The sequence below is a fragment of the Solanum tuberosum genome, unplaced genomic scaffold (genome assembly GCF_000226075.1).
Source record: "Solanum tuberosum cultivar DM 1-3 516 R44 unplaced genomic scaffold, SolTub_3.0 scf00411, whole genome shotgun sequence".
NCBI classification, from domain to species: Eukaryota; Viridiplantae; Streptophyta; class Magnoliopsida; order Solanales; family Solanaceae; genus Solanum; species Solanum tuberosum.
In genome coordinates, this window is record NW_006239344.1 from 150962 (window position 1) to 157610 (window position 6649).

Genomic DNA, 6649 nt, shown 5'->3' on the forward strand with positions numbered 1-6649 from the left:
TTTTTATTGAATATTTTTGTGTCATCAGTACTAATCTCATATTTTGTGTAGTTTTTTAAGAAACACCTTAGATAATTGTATTTTGGTTGGACTAAAGAAATATTTGAAGCACAAGTTAATTATATGTTTGTATGCAAACTTTACCGAAAAAATTCAAAAATCTGAAAAAATCTGAGGTTTATTAGTTTGGTTTGATTTATAAATTTAAAAATTCGACACAATGGTTTGGTTTGGTATTTGAAAAACCCGAATCAACCCGAGGTTGAAAAACCCGAAAAAATCCAAATTTTATTAGTTTGGTTTGGTTTATAAATTTAAAAATTTTACACAAACGGTTTGGTTTGATATTTGAAAAATCCGAACCAACCCGGTCATGTACACCCTAGCTATAGAGAGCTTTCTTAAACATACCGAGGAGTTGTTTGCTTTCTCTTCCTCTCTTTCTTCTTGATTTTGTTTTCCTCTTTCCATGATTGTAACTTTCCTTTCAAGTTCTCAGGATCGGACGTATAAAAAGTACCTACATAAAACTTTACTCTTTAGTATTTGTTAGCATTTGTATTTTCAACACAACAAAAGTATAGTATATATTATTCTTATTAATTTTGTTGAGATATTGATCAAGGTTAGATGAATTTTTTTTGACGAATAGTAATTTTAGATGCAATTAGTCCCTAACAACTAGAAATGTCAAATATTAATCACATATAACATGTTATGGCGTGAAAAAATAAACATAATATCCCAAAGTTGTTGCATTTTAAGAAAAAGAAGATGAAGGAAAATACAAGTCCCAGATATTCGAGAAAACAAAACCTATCAATACAAATATCTTTCCTGTTTTTATGCCTCGTATATTATTTTAGCTACCCTCCTTATCATGTTCTTTCATTCCTTCAAACCATATGATATACGAAACTCAATTTTGTAAATATATACGTCTACCTAATATTCATATTACAAGTTGACTAAGACTTGTGGAGATGGTGTTGTGGTTTATGAGAATTGATGGAAGCCTACGAGCAACAATAAAGTTGTCTCCATGTAACAGTAAAGAAGCCACTAATATTTCTACAGTATCCTCTTGGGGTGCGATCCTTCCATTAATCCTACCATTTTCTTCCTCCTCCTATCTTTCTCTTTCATTTCTTCTTTCCATGATTGTACTTCCCAATAGTCAATACCAAAGGGTATGAAGGTCATAGAAGAAAACAATTATGCAGATATAGTCAGACATATAAAAAGTCATTTTCGAGATATTGATCAAGGTCAAATATCAAATGGTGCTTACAAAACGTTATCCACAATGTTAATTTACACACAAAAAAAAGAAGAAGAGTAGTTTATAAGTAGTACTTAACAAGATCCCAAATTCTCGGTAATAGTACCAAGCTTTCCTTAGCTTTTGTGGGGGATAGCGATCTAGGCCTCCACTATGTTCTCTCTGGTTGTGAGAGGCTCCGTAAGTTGGAGATTAGAAACTGCCCCTTTGCAGGGGCGGCCCAACAGATCTCGTGGCCTAAGGCAAAATCATATTAAGAGGCCCTTAAATTTATTTTATAAAATTTATACACTAACAAAAAAATTTATTTTCTACACAATAGATTAATTATTTAAGACAAAAAATAACAAATTTCATACAAAAAAAAAAGGAAGAAGAGTAAAAAAAATAAAGTGATGGATTATCGATGTTAAGCTTCAAATCTCAAATTGAAAGTTTAATTTGGCTATCATCAAATAAGAAAAAAGAAAAAAACCACTATATCAAAAATGATCTTTGCCGCTAAATTAATTAACAACAATAGCTCAATTGCCGCTAAATATGTATTTTTAGCGGCAATTAACACTCTTTGTATATGTCCCTAAAGCCTTTAGCGACATTGAATCTAATGACACTTAACTAATGCCGGTAAAAACTTTAGCATTCTTTATTAATGTATCTATTTATCGCCACTAAAAGTTGTTTTTGTTGTAGTGAACATTAACTTAATAGTTAAGGTTTTGAGTATGGATAGTAAGAAAAATATATACACCTTCTTATCAAATTTATGATCAATTTAAATGATACAATTTTTTTTAAATGATATAATTCATTCCATTAAGTAGCACTCATTGGTGAATATCTAAAATAAATTATAAAACTTTCATATAATATATTAAATTAAAGTTAATTATTAAGGTTTTGAGTATCGATAGTAATAACAAAAATATATACACCTCCTATCAAGTTTCTGATCAATTTAAATGATATAATTCATTCCATTAAGTAGCACTTATTGGTGAATATCTAAAATAAATTATAAAACTTTCATAAAATATATTAAATTAAAATGTAAAGGAAACTTGTGCATGAATGTTTTTGTGTTCGCGCAGTTTAAGAAAAGATTGAAACAAAAAATCATTATGTTATCACATATAGAACTTAGTTCCTATATAAAAAGGATAAAATTTAAAATCGGAAGTTAAAACAAAGATATCAAATAATAAGATGAAAAGATTATGAGATTTTATGAATTTATTGGTAAAAAATACTCTCAAAGAAATAATAATAAAAAATATACCATAAAAATTTTATTTATATAAATTATATTAATATATAATAAAATCAATAACAATAATTTAAATAATTTGGGGCCTTCAAATTTTTGAGGCCTAAGGGAATGACCTCACTGGCCATGCCTTAGAGCCGCCCCTGCCCCTTTGGCGATGAGGCTCTGTTGGCTAATGCTGCAAAGCTGGAGACAATGTGATCCCTTTGGATGTCTAATTGTTCAGTAAGTTTTGAATCATGTAAGCTACTACCCCAGAAGTTGCCAGGGCTTAATGTTGAAGTTATAGATGAGAGGGGTCATCCGGATATGAGACCAGAAAGTTGCCCTATTGAGAACCTTTATATATACAGGAAAGTGTCAGGAAGGAGGTTTGACACTCCTGGTTTTGTTTGGATTATTGATGAAGATGCAGCATTGACTCCATATAGCAACGGGAATTGGTCTCTGGCTTCTTCTTAGGAAGACTTCAGGTATAAGTTCTATGTTAATCTTTCACCCGCGTTTACTTGCTTGAGCCTTGTGTAGTTGCAGTGCTGGTTATGGTGGCAGTGAAGTGATTTGACCCTTTGTTGAGCGACTTCGCAGCAATTAATTACAAATAATGAGTTTAAGCTCTTGTTGTTGTGCTATATCAGTAAGGACAACTATTGTATTTTTGTGATGGAGGGGGGGATGTTCAACTGTGTATCCTATTTTGTATCATTATGTAGCAGTTTAACTTTCTCTAGTGACTTGTTCTTCTGTTGAAATGGTGCTGTCAATGTACTTCTCTGGTCATGTATTGTTGTAATTCCCTTTGAAGATTAATATGAACCCTTCATTCATTTGAGTGCTGGAAATCTCATCTGTTGAACGTTTAGAAGAAGGTATTGCAGTGTTCTACTACGAGTCAGTTTGATACACAAACACTTATTTTCGTTCAGAGTGGGATTTCAGCCTAAGTTGGTTGTATGTTCGAGGAGAGGAAGTCACGAGTGCTTATAAGCTCACTTCACGGCCTAGCTTTTGTGATGAAAGTTCGTTGGGTTTGTGACAGTAGTATCAATGTCGTTTTAAATCAGTACCTTGATTGAGGTTAAACGATCATGCTTTGCGCACATAAGATGGGACTTCAGACCATGTTAGACACAAAGGAGGTATAACCAAAGGCAAATCCACAGTGTAATGTATGAATTTAAATAGGGATAATACATATATTTGACCTTAAACTTGGCTTCAAATTTTAACTTTGACCTCCAACTTTCATAGTGCACAAACAAGCACTTTAACTATCCAACCTTTTAATAAATAAACACGCGATTTTTGGATCCAAGAGCGTGAAAAGCACACGCTGCCACGTGTATTATTGAGCCACTCAATGGCTGCCAACTAATTAAACACTTTACACCTCCATTTTAGAACTAAAAAAAAATAAATTAATCAAGGGTAGAGTTGTCATTTCAGCATTTTTTTCACTGTTGTGTGCCTCAAAAATTACTTCTCACTCGCGCAAAATGCGTGCACATCACGCGTTTTGCCAGGTAAGACACGCGTGTTTATTTATTAAAAGGTTGGATAGTTAAAGTGTCTATTTGTGCACTTTGAAAGTTGGAGGTCAAAGTTAAAGTTTGAAGCCAAGTTTAAGGTCCAATATATGTATTATGCCATTTAAATATGTGATTGTGAATCTAATTATTATTGATATAAACGTGAGGTCGCCATAAAAACACATCAAATCCTGGATTCGTCTTGCATACGATAATATAGACGGATAATATCGCATTGTACAAGAAAATTAATGTGTGTGAGTGCAAAGAAAAAAATAAAGAGAGAATGTACAAGGGCAAACAAGAATAAGAGATACCTAGTAACAAAATACTGTACTATTGTAAGAAAAGCTGTCTGCCAAAAAAGTGTATAAAGTAAAAGTACAGAAAGCAGTGATAGGAATAGTAGTTTGGTGTACAAGATTAATGTTTAGAATATCAACTTTAGATAGTCACTTCAATTTGGCATCAACATCATATATAAGCGCTTACCTTAAACTGACGTATGATCAAGTGTCATTTCATGCAACTTCAAATATTTGAGATTCTCAAAGGTGTCTTCCTCCCCCATGTTCCATTCTCCCCCCTGAATGATTGTACGATAAAGGGACAACTCTTCAAGGTTCGGCAGTCTCGCTATTGTTGATAGTGAATCGGATGTCAGAGGAAAGTCACCCAACGACAAATTTTTCAAACTAGAAGGGAAGTGAAAATCCCATGGCCGATTTATGGCTGCAGAGGACCTATTGTCATTTGTGTTTGAACTTTCAAAACCTACAGTGAGGTCTTCTAGTTCAGTTAGGCAATCCAATTTCGGGAACCGGTATTGCTCTGTTGAATAATCCCATGATTCCTTGAGTTCAAACTGAAGTCAATTGAAGATTGGGAAACCTTTTGAAAATATCCTCTGTATCTTTCGAATAGGAAAGCATGAGTTTCCCTAATACTCTCAACTTGTAATGACCCTCCTGGTCATTTCTGTGCCTTGCATTTTGTGTGTCGTTTAGAGCGTTCCTGTAGCGACCCCAAGTCATTTATGACTTGCTGGGACTGACAGTTCGGTCACCTGGTCGTTCTTTTGGTTATGGTGTGAGTTTTAGTGTTTTGGAGCTTATGAATCTTAAACGATCATTTTCGATCAAAAGTTTGAGAAGATGACATCGGAATCCAATTCTGACGATTCCATCAGCTCCATAAGGGTCATTTTAGGCTAGTAGCATGGTCGACATGACTCCCGAGGTTTTCAGTGTGAGTCGGTGCGATTAGGCGTTTTAGGCCTTTGAAATTTAGCTTAAGGTTGACTTTGGTCAACATTCTTGGAAAAACGCGCTCAGATGAAAATTCCGTCAGCGCGGTTAGCTCCGGGATGTCAAGTTTGGTCTAGATTGACCCTTCTTTTGTGTCTGGAGGTTTTTGATATTTTTCTGAGCTCTTTTGTGGTTTTTGATTTAAATTGGCATTTGGAGGTGGGACCCACTTTTTATCGAAATGACCTCTGATGGAAATTTCGACTGCGCCGTTGAGTCTGGAATATTGAATTTGGTATGGTTGCATATCTCGTTTGTGTGCATGGGGTTCCGAACGAGTTTGGAGCACTCCGTCGGAGTTTTAAAATTTTGGAAAATTTTTTGCAGCAATCTGCTATTATTGCAGAAAAACCAGCAACATTTCCAAACTTCAAACTCTCATAACTCTCTCATCTCTCAACCGATTTGGGCGATTCAAAAGGCAAGGTTGTGAGATTTTTCGTGGGCAACGAGTTGGTGAGCTCGGATAGTGATTTGGGGTCCCCGTTTGAGGTAATTTTTATAAAATACCTGCTGCCATGATTCTTTTTTGTGAGCTTGATTTTGGAAGATTTTGAGACTTGTTTTCTCAGCCTTTCTAGGTCCGGTTTCAGTTGATTTTTGAGGCTATCTTGAGTGGTTTTTCGAGGAGAACGTCGTGGTGTTGTCGCATTTTTACTGTAGACCGCCCGTTTTCTGGTAAATACACTGATTCAACTGCTGTCCCATTTCTAGTTTTTGGAGAAAATTTGGGTTTTGGTTGCATGTTGATATTGTGTTATTCTCGAGCCCTGAATTGTGTCCCATGTTGGGACATGAGCTAGGGGAACTGGTTAGGACCCACTTTTGGGGTTAATTCCAGAATTTCCAATGCGGGTCCCACTTTCCCCGTTTTGACCCCGAAATTGGTCCGTCTCTGTTTGTTGTGATTTTGGTGTCTAAACGACCGTAATAACGTTGTGACTCTATTTTTGATAGAGGGGTAGCATTTCGAGGACGTTCGGAAAGGGAAAGCTCCGGAGAAGTGATTTTGAAGCGCGTGTGATTGGCCTACAGGTAGGCTACGGTTTCCCCCTCTTAGATTGAGCTTGAGAGTGTGAATGCATGTTGATTAGTTGGGATTTGGGTTAGTTGTTATTGAATCATGCATAGTTGTTTAGAAATCATGTTTTTGGCCTATTTCGAGAATTATCGGGTAATTGTGAGCATGATTTGTGTTATTAATTGACCCTCCTCGCTATGTGAAATGCTTGCATGCTTAATTATTGTTTATTTGAAGCATGTT